Source organism: Lathyrus oleraceus, chromosome 2 (genome assembly GCF_024323335.1).
Source record: "Lathyrus oleraceus cultivar Zhongwan6 chromosome 2, CAAS_Psat_ZW6_1.0, whole genome shotgun sequence".
Lineage (NCBI taxonomy): Eukaryota > Viridiplantae > Streptophyta > Magnoliopsida > Fabales > Fabaceae > Lathyrus > Lathyrus oleraceus.
The window spans coordinates 138,685,860-138,704,642 of record NC_066580.1 but is presented as its reverse complement, the minus strand read 5'-3'; positions in this window follow the sequence as shown (position 1 = coordinate 138,704,642).

The following is an 18,783-nucleotide window of genomic DNA, read 5'->3' as shown; positions in this document are numbered from 1 at the left end:
GCATAACATAACATTGCATAACAGGTATTCCAAAGGACCATATTCTCACGGTCTGCCTCTTAAACAGAAAAATGGATCTCGAACAGACTGTCAAAGATCTCCAGACTCAGAATGCTCAATTCAAGGAGATGATGCTGAGCTTATCCAAGGGACAGGAGGAACTGAAGGCTCTTTTGGCCGAAAAGAAGAAGGACAAGAAAGCTGTGAGCTTCATTAACCCGGGCAGAAGGCGTAAAGGACAGGCTACGGGAATCAAATTTGGAATCCCGAATGGCCCAGAAGAGGGGGCGGAAAAGGATTCAGAGGAGGAGGACGCTGATTTCTCTAACCCTGAGGATGAGGATGAAGAGTATGAAGATGAACCGTACTCTCCAAGAGATGATAAGTACAAACTGCTGGAAGAACGCATGCTAGCCATGGAGGGTCAGAAGACACCTGGTCTGGATTTCGAAAGTCTGGGTCTGGTCTCCGATGTGACCATTCCCCGCAAATTCAAAATCCCCACTTTCACTAAGTACGATGGTGCATCCTGCCCTCAGATGCATTTAAGGGCTTATGTGAGAAAGATTCAGCCGCATACCACTGATAAGAAACTGTGGATCCACTTCTTCCAAGAAAGTCTGTCTGGCACTCAGTTGGAATGGTATTATCAGCTCGAGAGCTCTGACATCCGCACCTGGACTGATTTAGCAACAGCTTTCTATAAGCAGTACCAGTACAATTCTGAATTAGCGCCTACTCGGCTACAGTTGCAGAATATGGCTATGGGATCTAAAGAAAGCTTCAAAGAGTACGCTCAGAAATGGAGAGATTTGGTTGGCAGGGTCAAACCCCCTATGACTGACCGAGAGTTAGTAGACCTGTTCATGGGTACCCTGACTGGCCCATTCTACAGCCATCTACTGGGGAGTTCTTCATCAGGTTTCACTGAACTTATACTGACAGGTGAACGGGTGGAGAGCGGTATTCGAAGTGGAAAGTTACAGGCAGCTACTTCTACAAGCAGTAAGAAATCCTATCATGGGAAGAATGAATCGAATGCTGTGTATGGTCAGAAGAATCATAATAAGAAAAATGGTGACCATGCCGTTGGAGCAGTGACAATTGCAGCCCCGCCAGCTCAAAACTTCCAGCAAAGACAAGACAGACCAAGAAGGCAGTTTACCAAGCTCAATATGACTTTAGCACAAGCACTGCAAAGCATGCTGAAGGTAAATTTAATCACTCTCAGAGGTCCTCCTGCAAATGTCAACACTGCTTCGCCTCGTTATAATCCCAATGCCAGGTGTGCATATCACTCCGATAGCCCCGGGCACGATACAAACGATTGTTGGCTGTTAAAGAATAAAATTCAGGACATGATCGACGCTGGGGAAATTGAGTTCGAGCCTCCGGAGACTCCTAATGTCATCACCGCTCCTATGCCTAATCATGACAAGGCTGTTAATGCTCTCGATGACAATCCTCTCATCACTACTGTAGCAGACTTAACATCTCCTCTCCCAATTATAAAGAGGAATTTATTGCAAGCTGGTTTATTTCCAGGTTGTACGGAAGATTGCAATCTCTGCATACTCCGGCCCGAGGACTGTTTGAAATTGAAGAATGGTATTCAACAGCTGATCGACGATCGTACAATTCTCTTTGAAAGGGTTTCTAAGACGGAAAACCCTGTTGAAGAAGTATCTGTGATTGCAAGGTCCAAGGTTCCAGTGAAGATTACTGCTCCCAGAATACCTGTAAAGATTATTGCTGAGCCCAGAGTAGCTCCCCTGATCATTACTGCACCTGGCCCGATCCCGTATTCCTCAAGCAAAGCTATTCCGTGGAATTATGGAGGTGATGTTTACATCCATGGTGTAAAGCAAGTTGGCAATTCTGCTAATCCTAATGACATTGTTGGGACTAGTAAAGTTACTCGAAGCGGAAGGATCTTCTCTCCAGAGATCTCACCTCCAGTTCCCGAAAACCGAGGAAAGGAACCAGTCAACCCTTCTCAGTCAGAGACACCGATCGAAGCTACTACTGAAGACGTTGCCAAACAAGAAATGGAAGAAGTGCTGAAAATCATCCGCAAGAGTGATTTTGATGTGGTAGAACAGTTGGGGCACACTCCTTCCAAAATCTCGATGTTGTCCTTGTTGTTGTCTTCTGAATCTCATGCCAATGCCTTGATAAAATTCCTGAAGACTGCCCATGTACCTCAGGAGACCTCCGTTGATCCGTTCGAAAACTATGTTGCTAATCTGACTGTCGACGGTGGCCTAGGTTTTTCCAATGCTGACCTGACACCAGCGGGAAAGAACCATAATAAGGCTCTGCATATCTCTATTGAGTGTAAAGGAATCACCCTGTCTCATGTGTTAATCGATAATGGCTCTTCTTTGAATGTGTTACCGAAAGCCGTGCTCGAGAAACTTGACTGCAAGAGCATTGAGCTGAAGCCTAGTGACATTGTGGTGCGGGCTTACGATGGTGCAAAGAGTGTTGTCCACGGTGAAGTTGTTCTCCCTATCAAGATAGGACCTCAAGTCTTCAACACTACTTTTTATGTAATGAACATTCGCCCTGCCTACTCCTGCTTACTGGGACGCCCTTGGATTCATGAGGCAGGCGCTGTAGCTTCGTCTCTCCATCAAAAGCTGAGGTATCCAATAGAGGGTAAGATCGTCACTGTGTGTGGGGAAGAAGAATACATTGTCAGTAGTGTGCATACCTTCAGATACGTTGAAATGGATGGTGAATTCTTCGAGACTCCGACTCAGTCATTTGAAGTGGTTTCTCCGCCCGATCCTGTCCTTAAGCCAACTCCCTGTGTGCCCAAGATTATTCGTGCTCCTCCTGCTATGATTTCTCTGAAAGATGCTCAAGCTGTAGTGGAAGATGGTGGCTGTACTGGCTGGGGTCAACTGATCAACGTACCGTACAAGTCTGACAAAGCTGGTCTGGGATTCAACTCTGAAAAGATGGTCAAAGATCAAATCAATGTTGTAGAAGATGCTGACAGTGATTGCGACCTGGATAGCTGGATCTACCCAACAATTGGCAACGGACTCAATAATTGGAAGGCTGAAGACATCATCCCGATCGCCTTTAGTCAGGAGTAATTGTTATTGTCTATTTAGCATTGCAAATTTTAATTGAACTTCGTAAAGCATTGTGTCTATACCCGGGGCACAATAGCTAATTTGTTAAGGGTTTTGTCATTTCATAAGCATATTTTCATATTCAATAAATCAATGGACATTTCGCATTCAAATATTGCGCTCTTTATTTTTCCTGTCGTCTTTCAAACAAGCTATGCATTCTTACACACACTCACGTAACAAATTGCAGATCCGTACTCACTCTGGATCCTATTGATAATAATTCCGCTACTGTTCATTATGACTTTGAAAATCCAATCTACCAAGCCGAAGATGGAAGTGAGGAAGATTGTGAAGTCCCTGGAGAGCTTGCCAGACTATTACTGCAAGAGGAAAGGACTATACAGCCGCATGAAGAATCCCTCGAAATTGTAAATCTGGGTACTGAGGTAGACAGAAAAGAAGTCAAAATAGGAGCAGGATTGGAAAGCAGTGTCAAGGAAAGATTGATTCGGATGTTACATGACTATGTAGAGGTTTTCGCTTGGTCTTATGAAGACATGCCTGGGTTGGATACTGATATAGTGGTGCATCGGCTGCCTACGAAGGAAGATTGCCGTCCTGTCAAGCAAAAAGTTCGCCGCATGCGTCCTGAAATGTCTGAGAAAATCAAAGCCGAGGTTATGAAGCAATTCAATGCCGGTTTCCTAGCTGTTACTTCTTATCCTCAATGGGTTGCTAATGTGGTGCCTGTGCCAAAGAAGGATGGTAAGGTGCGAATGTGCGTAGATTACCGAGACCTGAATAAAGCAAGTCCCAAAGACGACTTTCCACTCCCACACATTGATGTTCTGGTAGATAACACCGCTCAACACAAAGTATTCTCATTCATGGATGGATTCTCGGGTTATAACCAGATTAAGATGGCACCTGAGGACATGGAGAAAACTACGTTTGTGACGCAATGGGGCACCTTCTGTTACAAAGTAATGCCATTCGGTCTAAAGAACGCCGGGGCAACATACCAGCGTGCTATGGTGGTTTTGTTCCATGATATGATTCATCATGAGATAGAAGTATATGTGGATGACATGATAGCCAGATCTCATACTGAAGAGGAACATCTCGATCATTTATACAAACTGTTTGAGAGGTTGAAGAAATACAAGTTGAGATTGAACCCGAACAAATGCACTTTCGGAGTAAGATCCGGTAAACTCTTGGGCTTTATTGTCAGTGGTAAAGGAATTGAGGTTGACCCGGCTAAAGTGAGAGCTATTCAAGAAATGCCAGTTCCCCGTACGGAGAAAGAGGTCAGAGGTTTCTTGGGACGCTTGAACTACATTGCCCGATTTATCTCCCACTTGACCGCTACCTGCAAACCCATCTTCAAATTACTGAGGAAAAATCAAGAAATGATATGGAATGACGAATGCCAAGAAGCCTTTGACAAAATCAAGAAATATCTCCAGGAACCTCCAATTCTGATACCACCAGTCGAAGGAAGACCTCTAATCATGTATTTGACCGTGTTAGAAAGTTCAATGGGGTGTGTATTGGGGCAACATGACGAGTCTGGTCGAAAAGAGCATGCCATATATTACCTGAGCAAAAAGTTTACCGACTGTGAAACAAGATACTCACTGCTCGAGAGAACTTGCTGTGCTTTGGCCTGGGCTGCTCGCCGACTAAGACAGTATATGTTGAATCAGACCACTTTGTTGATTTCTAGGATGGATCCCATCAAATACATGTTCGAGAAGCCTGCCCTCTCCGGAAGAATAGCGAGATGGCAGATGATCTTAACAGAGTATGATATCCAATGTACTACCCAGAAAGCAATCAAAGGAAGCGTGCTGGCTGATCATTTGGCTCATCAAGCGGTGGATGATTACCAATCTATGAATTTTGAGTTCCCAGATGAGGATGTCATGTTTGTTACGGATAATGAAAAACCTAAACCAGATGAAGGACCCGAATGGGGATCCCGATGGACTATGGTCTTTGATGGATCTTCTAATGCATTGGGCCATGGTGTTGGGGTTGTACTCATTTCTCCCGGAGGGTACCATACACCTCTCACTGCTAGACTATGTTTTCATTGCACCAATAATATGGCTGAGTATGAAGCATGTATTTTTGGACTCAAGGCTGCTATAGACTGGCGAATCAAGCTTTTGAGTGTGTACGGAGATTCGGCCTTGGTAATCAGTCAGATCAACGGAGAATGGGAGACTAAACATCCAAATCTCATCCCTTATCGAGAGCGGGTGATGACGTTGATCCCATACTTTGAGGAGATTACATTTGAACATATTCCACGAGAGGAGAATCAGTTGGCAGACGCATTAGCTACCATGTCGTCTATGCTCAGAGTCAGATGGGACGGTGAAGCTCCCATGATTACCATTGGGCGGTTAGATGAACCAGCGTACTGTTATGGACTTAACACTGAGAAGGTACAGGAGAAACCTTGGTTCCACGACATAAGAAGATATTTGGAAGCTCAGGAATACCCTGAAGGGGCATCCATCAAGGACAGAAAATTCCTGAGGAAGTTCTCCGCTAAATTCTTTCTGAGTAATGGAGTGTTATACAAACGCAATCATGATTCGACTCTGCTTCGCTGTGTGGATAGAAAGGAAGCAGAAAGAATTATGGGAGACATGCACGACGGTATTTTTGGGACTCATTCTAATGGACATACGATGGCCAAGAAGATTCTGAGAGCAGGGTATTATTGGTCTACCATGGAAGCCGATTGTCACCATCACTCCAGAACCTGCCACAAGTGTCAGATCTATGCGGATAAAGTACATGCGCCTCCTGCTCCATTGAACGTGTTGACAGCTCCTTGGCCCTTTGCAATGTGGGGCATCGACATGATTGGAGAGATTAAACCTACGGCTTCTAATGGACATCGCTTCATTCTCGTCGCCATTGATTACTTCACGAAGTGGGTAGAGGCAGCCTCCTTCGCTTCTGTCACCAAGAATGTGGTGGCACGGTTCATCAAAAATAGTCTTATTTGTCGGTATGGCATCCCTGAAAGAATTATCACGGACAATGGTACTAATTTGAATAACAAGATGATTACGGAACTCTGCACGCAGTTCAAAATAAAGCATCATAATTCTTCTCCGTACCGGCCAAAGATGAATGGCGCCGTAGAAGCTGCTAATAAGAACATCAAGAAGATCATACAAAAGATGACGGTAACATACAAAGACTGGCATGAGATGTTACCATTTGCTCTTCATGGTTATCGTACCTCCGTGCGAACTTCGACAGGGGCAACTCCTTTCTCTTTAGTCTACGGAATGGAAGCCGTTTTACCGGTGGAAGTCCAGATTCCCTCTCTAAGAATCATGAAAGAGGCGGGCTTAGACGAAGATGAATGGATTCAGACTCGACTCGATCAAATAAACTTGATTGACGAGAAGAGACTTGCGGCTGTTTGTCACGGGCAGATATATCAGAAGCGCATGACCCAAGCATTCAACAAAAGAGTCAAGAGACAGGTATATCAGGTAGGCGACTTGGTGATCAAGCGTATCATTCTACCACAAGGTGACCCCAGAGGCAAGTGGACTCCCACATACGAAGGGCCATTTGTGGTTAAGAAGGTATTCTCGGGTGGAGCCATGATACTTGCTACAATGGATGGCGAAGATTTCCCGCATCCTGTGAACGCGGACATAGTTAAAAAATACTACGCATAAAAGAGACCCGCTAGGTCGACGTACCTAGGCAAAAGTAAGGGCATCCCGGCGAACCAAAAGGGTTCGGGCAAAAATTAGGGATAAATATATAAAGACGTATACCCGGCAAGTCGAAAACCTGAAAAGGCGGCTTGGGCAAAAAAGGGTATCCCGGTGGACTGAAAACCTGAAAAGGCGGTCCAGGCAAAAATTAGGGATTAAAGCGTATGACTATGTCCCGTTCTCTGTCAGCTTCAACCAAGTTCCAGGGACTGAACAAGCCAATCACTGCTATCCGACGGCAGGAGATGAGATGCTTGAAGACATAATGACAGTAGTGGAATCAAAATCAATAGGACTTATTCTGCATAGCTTTCTTTTTGTTGTCTTGACAATTTCCTCTTACTAGGATTTCTGTCTCCTTGTACACAAATTGCCTGTTTATAGGCTCTCTTTCAAAATCAATACAATTTCATTTCCAAAAAGATGCTTTTGTCTTACTTTCTCTGTTTTGTTTGCGTAAACGTCCATCGATTTAACTTGAATTGACTTAGGCACTTGAATATGACTAATGTTTACAAAAATGCATGCCTAAAGTAGCAATAGCAATTACTATACGACTTCAGGGTCGAGGAGAAGGTCTAATCACGCTTCCCCAAGGAGTCCGTTGTTAATCCGATTCCCCGGCAACGCCAATTATCCCCCAGAAGAGGTCGGCACCGCCCTACCGAAAGGTCATCCCTTCTATCCCCAGCCAGGCCCCGTTGGACAGAACCCAAATCCCCAGCTAAGGAAGGGCCATCAGTACCAATGTCTCCGACCAACAGATTGAGATCTATCTCCCCAGTAGTGTCCCCTGGAAGAATGTTTCAGACGCCTAATGCATTCATTACATCATTTCATACTACATACCTGCATCCAACGCTCACATTTACTTCATTCCGCATCATACACTTTACATCATTTCATTATATATACATGCATACACCTGTATACCAGGTTCGCAGGCATAAAACATATCATGCATCATGACATTGCATGAAACTAACTTCATTTTTCAGGTTAATTATCCTCTTGATACAATCAACACAAAGGTCCATTCAGACGGACATCTGTATCAATTACATTCAGGATTCAACTACACCTTTCGGATATACTCCATGTCAACATTCATTCTGATATCCTCCCAACGATGGCATCTATAAGCCCATCCCAGATATTCATTGCAAATACAGCATACACAAATATTATCAGATACAGCCTAATGTACGGTTCATTCTGATTCAGCCCAACATATGACTCTTTCAGCTCAGATATGATCTAACGTACGATCCATTCTGATCTTCAACAACTCAAGTATGGTTTAATGTACGACCAAGTTAAACCTTCATCTTACTCAGGTGCTACCTTCGGACAGGTACATTCCTGAATGGTAGTCTAGTATACGGCTACTCCCTTGCTCAGGTGCTACCTTCGGATAGGTACATTCCTGAATGGTAGTCTAGTATATGGCTACTCCCTTTCTCAGGTGCTACCTTCGGACAGGTACATTCCTGAATGGTAGTCTAGTATACGGCTACTCCCTTGCTCAGGTGCTACCTTCGGATAGGTACATTCCTGAATGGTAGTCTAGTATATGGCTACTCCCTTTCTCAGGTGCTACCTTCGGACAGGTACATTCCTGAATGGTGGTCTGGCATACGACTACTCCCTTTCTCAGGTGCTACCTTCGGACAGGTACATTCCTGAATGGTAGTCTAGTATACGGCTACTCCCTTGCTCAAGTGCTACCTTCGGACAGGTACATTCCTGAATGGTGGTCTAGTATACGGCTACTCCCTTTCTCAGGTGCTACCTTCTGACAGGTACATTCCTGAATGGTAGTCTAGGATACGACTACTCCCTTTCTCAGGTGCTACCTTCGGACAGGTACATTCCTGAATGGTGGTCTGGCATACGACTACTCCCTTTTCAGCAGATTCAGCCTAACGGACGGCCCATTTTGCAACCCAGATGCGATCTAGCGTACGATCCATTCTGATCTTTTATCCCCAGCAAAGTCATCCGCCTAATGAACAGCTCCCTCTGGTATTCAGACACGGTCTAACGTATGGTCCATTCTGATCCCTTATCCTCAGCAGTATAGCATACTCTGACTCCCCAACAAAGTCAACAGCATAATGGATGGTTCACTATACGGTCTGATGTATGACCCGGTGTGACACCCATGTCTCTAGGTATCGTCTAACGTACGACACAATCTGGAAATCTCCTCAGCAAGTTTCTTGGATGGCATCTTTAAGCCCACCTCCGTCAAGACAAATGAACAAGTGCAAATTTTTGGGGCATTCTAAGTGTTCAATAATCTTTCACCTCCAGACCACGAACGGCACCTACCATTCTACTCTCTCGGTTCAAGAATATTGAACAGGGGCAGCTGTCATACCCCAAAATTTGCCCGTTGGTATTACAAAGCATTTCTCAAGACCCTCCGGCTTATTCCGCAAGGCACCGACATCAAGTGAACAAAAGCCCAGCTCACAACAGGCCCAATCCAAAAGGGGCCCAAAATAGCTTGCTCGCCAGGCGAGCAATCCCTTCGCCTAGCGAGTGCTTCGTCAGGACACTCGCCCAGCGAAGCGTCAGATCCAGGAAAAGGCCCAGACCTAGTTTGCTCGCTAGGCGAGTAATTCCTTCGCCTAGCGAAGCTTGCGAAAATTGGAAATTTTGGACCTCATTTCAAGCCCATTAGGTCACCATTGCCACTACTATAAATACATGCTCTTCTGCCACGAAAAAGAAGACACAGACGGACGAAGACGGACGGAAACACGCATCCAGAGGGAGAAACACAGAAACCCTGCTGATCCAAAGAATTCAGAAGGCGGAAACCCTGAAGGCCGTTTATTCATTCCGAAGCTACCGCCGTCCAACTCAATCCGGCTCGCCAATTCAAGGTTACAACTTGATTTGCAAACAGGTTAGCCTCACTATTATTCGCTTTAGCTTCTTAATTGGCATATGATTAATTGGCATATGATTATCATTTGGTGTCCGTACTTTGCATGTGGTATCATTTTAATATCTTAATTGGCATGTGATATCGTTTTGTATTTTCACTTGGCATATGGTACCACTTCATGTTCTTAATTTGTGGATTATAATTGAATTCATAAACATTTTGAAGTCTTGCATGAGAAGTTAAATGTGTTTGCCTATTGTGAAACTGAACCCTATAATTGTATGTTAGATGCCATAAGCCATGCTGCAGGTTGAGGTCATAATGTTCTCAAATTTCAAACCCGTGGCCGCTCGCTAGCTCATCGCTAGGCGAGCCCGCAGCGAGCCTTCGCTGAGCCTTCGCTGGGCGAAGCAGAGGCGACCGGGCCAGGGGCTGCTTTGCTTTTTGCTGCCTATTTCATGTTTACCTAATGATGATTCTGCATTATTTGGCCTAAATTCTTGGCTGCTATATTTATCTTATGATGCAATTTCCAATTGTATTTTTTATGCTTTAATCCGTGTGTTCATGGTGTAAAGGCTAGCATACTTCCGAAGAAATAGCCGGTTAGGTACTCCGCTTTACGCATGGGAAGCCTTCATGGAGAGGGATTCTAAATTATTTCACTTTAATGTGAAGATTCATATTGAGTGCCTAATTAATTTTACTATATTAATTTTTAATGTAATGTTGATTTTAATGTATCGATTTAATGCGGTATCATCATAATTACCTAATGGACTTAAAACATGGACTTTAAATAAATGACATCGGACCTCTCTTTATTACCCCACGATTACAATATTACGGTCATGTCCCGCGAATATGGGGATATCCTTAGCAAAGACCCTTCGGTAAAATCATCATAGTCCCTCGGATGTTGCCTTCGAAAATACCATTTTGTCCCTCGATGACCCTTCGGTGTAGCCTACGGTTAAATGATGGTAGTCCCTTCGAATGCTAAGGTATCCTCACAACTGTTGCCTTCAATGACCTATCGATGACCCTACGATGACCCTTATACATCCCAAGGATAAACTACTTGCTTCTCAATAGTAAGGACAGTTTTACCCTCATAAGGATGGGAAATGCCCAGAAAGACCTCGGACAGGTATAACCTTAATTGCTCATTCATAACAAAAAATGCTTTTCACACCCCACACCTTTCAAACGTCTTCTTTTGGAAAATCACCACTTAGCATACATCCGTACTAGGATCATTGCCAAGTTATATTTTTCTAAACTACTTTCAAAAAACTAAATGAGATAACCACTTTGTATACATTCATGCAAGAATCATTACAAAGTTAAATTCTCCTTTTCAAAACATTTTTCATACATTTCTCAACCACCTTTTTCAAACAAAGAAAACATAAATGATTGAGCAATTAAGAGCCCATGGATAACCATGGATACAAAGGGTGCTAATACCTTCCCTTTGTATAAAGTACCTCCCGAACCTAAGAATTTAAAATTAAGGTCTTTCCTGTTCTTTTCCACCTTTCCTTAAGGGATAAAAGAAAAGTCGGTGGCGACTCTTGCTAACCGCGACATTGCGATTACAAATCCAATAAGGTCCAGTTCACCGTATGACACCTACAAAGTATGGGACAAAGTGCACAAGCACTTACATTCGTTGATGAAAGCTCGAGTTCATCAATTAAGGTTGGAGTTGAAGATCACAAAAAAGGGAAGTCGATCAATTTCTGTATAGTCTAAGAATTAGAGTTATATCTAACTTATTGGTGGCTATTGGTAATTCTATCTCTCAAAGGAATCAAATTGATGATATTCTTCAAGATTTACATGAATAATATAACACATTCATAATGATATCTATGTTAAGGTTCAACCAACTGCTTTGTATGATGTTGAAGCCCTCTTGTATGTGTAAGAAGAACAACTAAATAAGTTTCTCCAAAAATTTACATTTCCTAGTATAACTGCTAATGTAGCTCATGCCATAACTAGTTAAAACTCTAGAAGAAATGGTGGGACATCTGGCTTTTATTAATTCTCTCATGGAAAAGGGCGGTTCAACCGTGGTCGAGGATGTGTAAGACAAGTTTATAACCCTGGCAATCGCCTAACTTTTCAATTCTGCACAAAATATGGTCTCACTGTGGTGGATCGTTGGTACATATATGGTGCATTCTTTGAGCATCCACTACCAAAGCCTCAAGAAAACTTCTCTTCAATAAGTCATTATAATTCTAATGGAAGTCAAAAGATCCAAGCATCCACTTCTGCACAAGCAATTTCTCTTTTGACTCATCAAGATGAACTCAAAGTGCCTTAAGAACTTGAATCTCATGTGTAGTTTGCGATTCAGGTGTTTCCCATAACATTACTTCTAGCACTTCTTAATTACAAAATAAACCTTTCTATGAGGGTTCAAATAATGTTCTAGTTGATATTGGTCATAGCTTAACAATCAAGTCAGTTGGCTCCTCTAAGTTTAGGTCCAAACTTGTGTCCAAATTTGTGTTGAATCTAAACAACTTACTTCATGTTCCTAGAATTACTAGAAATCTAAATTTTGTGTCAAAATTTGCCAAGGAAAATAATGTGTTATTTGAATTTCATTATGACAAAAGCTGTGTCAAATCACATGCATCTAGACTAGTGCTTCTTGAAGGATTTTTTAATAATAGTGGATTGTACTACTTTAACAACTTACCTTTAGAACCCTTAAGCAAGTCAAAGTCGATGAAATTATAAATGTGTGTCTTGTTGTTAAAAAGACTATTTTTGTTAATAACTTATGATATTTCATGTTTAATTCATAATAATGTTTCTATCTAGCTGTTTTCCTGGAAATTTTTAGCTGAACAACAAAGAATGGTAATAGTTATGTTGAAAATGCTAAGTGTCAAAGGCTTCGATATATTAATTATATCGACTAAGATGGTTCGACTAACCTATCAATTGAGTCAAGGTAAAGGCTGGTATGGAGGAGGCTCAGGAACAGATCCACAAGATTAGGATCACTCTCTCTTCCAAACATGTGCATAATATTGAAAAAGGTTTCACAAATCAAATCTTTGACCAGTGTCGAAGTCGACACGCCTACCAATTGTTAGGGACTTTGGGTATTCTTAAATCCAAAGACTATGTGATATGAAGATGTCTCATATTTAGGGGAGTTGATAAAAGATTCTCGTCAAAGGTTGTTAAGAGGTTTAAATCAGTTATCAACACAATTGTCAGCATGATGATTGATTTTTTAAGCAGTTTTTATCTTTGAAGACCAAGACACACGGACGCGCGCCAAAGTATGGAAACACACGTGGTGTTGAGTGCTGAACAAGTAACTATTGTAGACGATTATCAATGCAGTATTGTATAAACTGACTTCTAGTATAGAATTAGAGGTCGTAATTCTCATTAGAAATTCCTGTAGAACTCAAAGTACCCAAGTCACAGAGAGAAACGAGATTGAGATAAATATGTACGAATCTACACACCATTTCTTTTAAGTATTTTCAATTACAATAGTTATTTTATAACATTTCTTGTTGTTTCTATTTGTCATCTTTATCCAAAGTTTAATGCAATTAGCATTTACATTCATTCCATTAACATTCAAGCATTAACTTTTAATCACAAACACGTCTCTCTTTTCATTTCCTTTTACACAAAAATGTCCTTGAGATTTTTCTAGTTAATCTATTAAGTAAACTAAACTCGTGATTGTTTACTAAATTTACCAGTAAACAAATTGGCACGCCTTGTGGGACCCTTTTATGCAGAGAATTTTAAACTTTTTGTAGAAAAGTGTTGTCTTTTATCTTGTTCATTTTAATCTTATTTCATGTAATGTCTTCATTTTTTAAGTGTTTATGCATCTGAGAAGTGGTAAAAAAAATCCATAAAGCAAGGTGTTTTTATCAAAATTCTGAGAAGTGTTGTCTTTTATCAATATAAGACTATCTCACTAGATTTAGATTGTTGAAAGCAAGGTGCTTTACCCAAGTGCTTGAACATGAGTTGGTCAAAATAGAAGTAGGAGGGTTAGATTATTCCATTAGAAAGAAGTTAGATACCCAACATTTGAGAGACATGGTCCAATTGACAGATAGAGTTCGACAAGTCGAACGTATAAAAACTAAGATGGCTAGGTCGAAAAAATATAACTATAAATAAAAAAAATAGCCTATGTTAGAGCAGATGAAGATGATCACGAATCTAGAATATCTTATAAACATGTCGAATAAAGTGAGGTCAATGTAGCAGAGTTAAAGCTAGAACCTCCATATGTTTGTAAATTGTGAAAACCCTCGAACGGGAAAAACCCCTTTGAACCTAACAAAAACGAAAAGTTCGTTACAATACATCTTCTCTTGACATTACAAAATGTGACAATTTTTTTGATTTATTAGTTACTAATGGGCAGATAATAGTGCCAAAAGGCCTAAAAACTCCCCCCATTAGAATAGAGGAAAAAAAGAGTTTTTTTATAACTATCGCACGTTTTTGGGTCATAAAACTTATCAATGTGTGCTTTTCAGAGACTTGGTGCATAACTCCCTCAAGGAAGAAAGACTGCAGTTTGGGGATAAATCTAAAACTCCAATGCAAGTGGAATCTGACCCTTTTCACGTCAAGGATGCATAATATATTGAGCCTATTGAAATCTTGATGGTTGAGACTACTAAGGGTCTTGACATGGAAGACGAACAGGTTGTTGCGGATGAGTGTGAAGGGAAAATGAAGGTGGTGTATTCAAGGTCCGAAGAAAAGCTTATTGATTTCTTGAATCAATGCAAGCTAAAATATTCTGAGATGATGATATTCCCTAGGTGTAGTGCTATATTTGATAAAGAGGAAATAAAAGCCTTGAAGTTATCATACCTCTTGAATTGAGGAAAAGCAAATGAGGCGAGAAGATACCTCAGTTTACTTTCGACAAGAAGGGTGTCCCTCACAGAAATAACATGATTTTTATAAGAAGTCTGGAAATCAATGAAGGACATACGTTCCTCTTTCTAATGTCCCTGGGTGAGAATGGATCCTACCACTAGATAAGCGCAATGCTAGCCAGCAAAAGTGGAAGACGTTTGAGATGGGCACATGATCCTCTTATCACGACAATTCTCATGTGTCAAAAAAATATTCTTACGGTCCTCAGAATTATTTAGGAAAAAATCCCATGAAGAGTACTTAGTGGCGAAGACATTAGAGAAATTATAAAGAAACCTTTGAAGCTACGAATTCTAGTGCCAATAACAAAGCATCAACAATAACAGTTTGCGAAGTGACCAAAAGGTCAATAAAACATATACTTTTTCCTTCTTTGCCACCAGTGGCAAAGAACAATGGCTATGTCGAGGAACAACAAGCCATGTTTGAGAGACCTAATGCATGCATGATGAACCACCTTAAGCCTCTGTTCATATAAGCTAAGGTCGAAAATATAGGCATCAATAATGTGTTTATTGATGGAGGTGTTACAGTGAACATAATGCCACAATTTTTGTTGAAAAGGATTGGAAATTTTGCCACTGATATGTGCCCTCATAACATAGTGTTGTCCAATTGTGAAGGGAAGACAAGCCACATTTTGGGAATAATCCAAGTATATATCTCAGTAGGTACATTGACAAGACCAATCCTATTTATGGTTATATCGTCCAAAGTAAATTACAATTTGTTATTAGGACGAGAATGGATACATGGGATATGAGCAGTTACATCGACCCCCCATCAAAGACTTTCTATTTGGAGGCCATATGGTATTGTCAAAAATACTGAAGCAGATCAAAGCTATTATTTTGGTTGTGGTCAATCATGTTGATAAGAAAAATTTCGACAAAAATTTGGCAAACATCCCACCAGGTCATTCTGCCGAAACTTAATTTGCGCCAGTGGAAAATGCTTATTTTTTTATGAAATTGCACCCTACCCATGGTTTTATATGGGATCATAAGATAATGAGATATAAGGATTTAGAAGAAGTACCATCTCACCAACTGGGTGGGTGGTAGAAGAAGACAACAACGACTAAGTTGAGCGCACTTGCTCAAATTTCGACCTATGTGGTTGAAAATAAAATAAGAGAGTCCTTAGAGTAGAAAACTCAACAAAAGGTGGTTACCGAAGCTACAACAGTTGAAATTGTTGGAACTATAAAATCTGGCCATAATGGCCAAGAAATAACTTCAGAAATCCAGAGACTCGACTGTATCTATGATGATGAGCCTTTGGGGTTTGAGAAAGACCCTTTAACTTCAATGAAATGAATTCATGCACAAGAACCTTTAGAAGAGGTTTATTTAGGGAATGGTACAATCAAAAGGTCAACTTTCATTAGTAACAAGATTGAGCCAAGCCTGGAAGCTCAAATGATTGAGTCGCTAAGAGAGTTTAAGGATTGGTTCACTTGGGACAATGATAAAATAATAAGGGTTAGTCGAAAGTTGGTGGAATTGAAGCTACAATTTGACCTGACAAAAGGCTAGTAAAGCAGACACCAAAGAAGTTTTCACCAGAGATAATGTCAAAAATAAAAGAAGAGATCGAAAGGTTGCTCAAGAATAAGTTCATAAGAACTACCAGGTATGTCGAACGGCTTGCAAACATTGTTCCTGTAACTAAAAGAATAGGACTCTTAGAGTCTGTATAGACTTTAGAGACCTAAATTTCGCCACTCCAAAAGATGAATATCCAATGCCCATGGTAGAAATGTCAGTCGATTCAACTGTAGGCTTTGAGTATCTAAATCTTTTAGATGGTTATTCTAGATATAACCAAATATTTATTAGAGAGGAAGATGTGTCCAAAACAAAATTTCAATGCCTTGGGGCCTTAAGAACTTATGAGTGGCTGGTAATGCCTTTTAGTCTTAAGACTGATGGGGAAACATACCAAAGGGAGATGAGTCACATGTTTCATGATTTCATCGAAACCTTTATGCAAGTATATATTGATGACATAGTCATCAAATCCTCGTTGAAAAATGGTCATCTAGACCACCTTCGACAATCCTTTGAAAGGAAGAGGAAACATGGACTTAAAATGAATCCATTAAAGTGTGCTTTTGGTGTTCATGTAGGTTATTTTATAGGCTTTGTGATTCACAAAAAGGGCATAGAGATCAACCAGAACAAAACCAAGGCTATATTCGACACCAAGCCTTCGTCGAACAAAAAGCAACTCCAATCCTTGTTAGGAAAGGTAAACTTATTAAGGAGGTTCATCTCTAACCTAAGTGGCAAGACACAAGCTTTTTCGTCTTTGCTAAGTTTAAAGAAGGAAGAAGGATTCAATTGGGAGCTAGACATCATAAAGCTTTTGACGAGATCAAAACATACTTGTTAAATCCTCCTATACTTTTACCTCCTTAGAGGAATAAACTAATGAAGTTATACATTTCTACATCTCATTCGACAATAGGAAGTATGTTAGCATAAAAGGGTGATGATGGCGTCCTCTTAGTTGAGTTTTGAATGATGCAGATACTAGATATAGCTAAATAGAGAAATTGTATCTTTGTTTGTATTTCTCTTGTACAAAGTTGAAGTATTATATAAAGCCAACAAATGTGTTTGTTTACTATCAGTTTGATATTATTAAACATATGTTATCGAAGCCTATTTTACATAGTAGAATAGAGAAGTGGGATTTATCTTTAAATTAATATTATTTAATATATGTGCCTTTAAAGGCCATAAAAGGTCATATTGTTGCTTATTTTATTGTAGATCACGCAATAGTCGAAACACCACAAAATCACTTTGAACTTAAACCTTGGAAGTTGTACTTCGATGGTCCCAGACATAAAAATGGAATTGGCGTTGGGATTATAGTTATTTACCAAAGAAACTCCAACCAAATTTAAATTCAAAATCCAAGGGTGTTGCTCAAATAATGAGGCTGAATATGAAGCCTTAATAACATGCATTAGGATCCTGCTAGATTTGGGGGCGAAAATGGTCAAAATTAAAGGCGAATCACAATTGGTTATGAAGTAGTTGACGAAAGAATATAAGTGCATTAAGTATAATCTATTTATGTACTTCGTCACAACCAACTCACTTCTAAAAATATTTAATTCAGTCAACATCAAGCATGCACCACGACTGGGGAATCAAGAGGCTAATGACTTAGCTCACATTTCTTCAGGATATAAAGTCTCCAGAGAGAAATTAAAAGAATTAATCAAAGTGAAAGTAAAGTTGGTTTCGTTTAGTATTCTTCCCTCAGAATTTCCAAAGTTAAAACTAGTGGTGGTAGATAGGTTAGAAGACTTAAAAAATCCTGAAAACTATAATTTTTTTTGCCATTGATAACTTGGTGAATAATGATTGGCGAAAAAACAATGATAGTTTTTTTTGGAAAAACCAACATGAACATCAGATTGAAATATCAAGTATAGGGAATTAAGTTATGCTATTATTGGCAATGAATTGTTTAAAAAGACCCCAAAAGGAGTTCTTTTGAAATGCCTTAGTGAAAGTGAAGCCTATTTGGCAATTTTAAGTATATATAGTAGATCATGTGGCACCAATCAAACAGGCCACAAAATGAAGTGGATTTTGTTTTGATATGGTGTGTATTGGCCAACTATGTTGAAAGAAAGCATAGAATTTTCCTAAGGGTGTCAAGAATTCCAGAAGCATGTAGCGATCCAACATGTCCCCACCAACGAATTGCATTCAATTGTTAAGCCTTGGCCATTTAGAGGTTTAACATTAAATTTAATTGGTGAAATTCAACCTACATCATCTAATGGTCATTGATCGGTCACCATTTACACTTAGTTTTCATCATCCATCCATCATTGAATCTCCAAGAATCGGTAACATTTTGTTCTTTATTTTAGTTGATTTCTTAAGTTTATCGCATTTTATAAATTTCTACTTGTTTTATGTTGCATTAGTAGTTCATCTCTTTTTGTCACATTTGATGCGTTTCTGTGTAGTACTGTTTGGTTTCCAGGTCCAACAATAAGTCCGAAAGATGCGTACCGGAAGAATGGAAGGCAAGGATATCA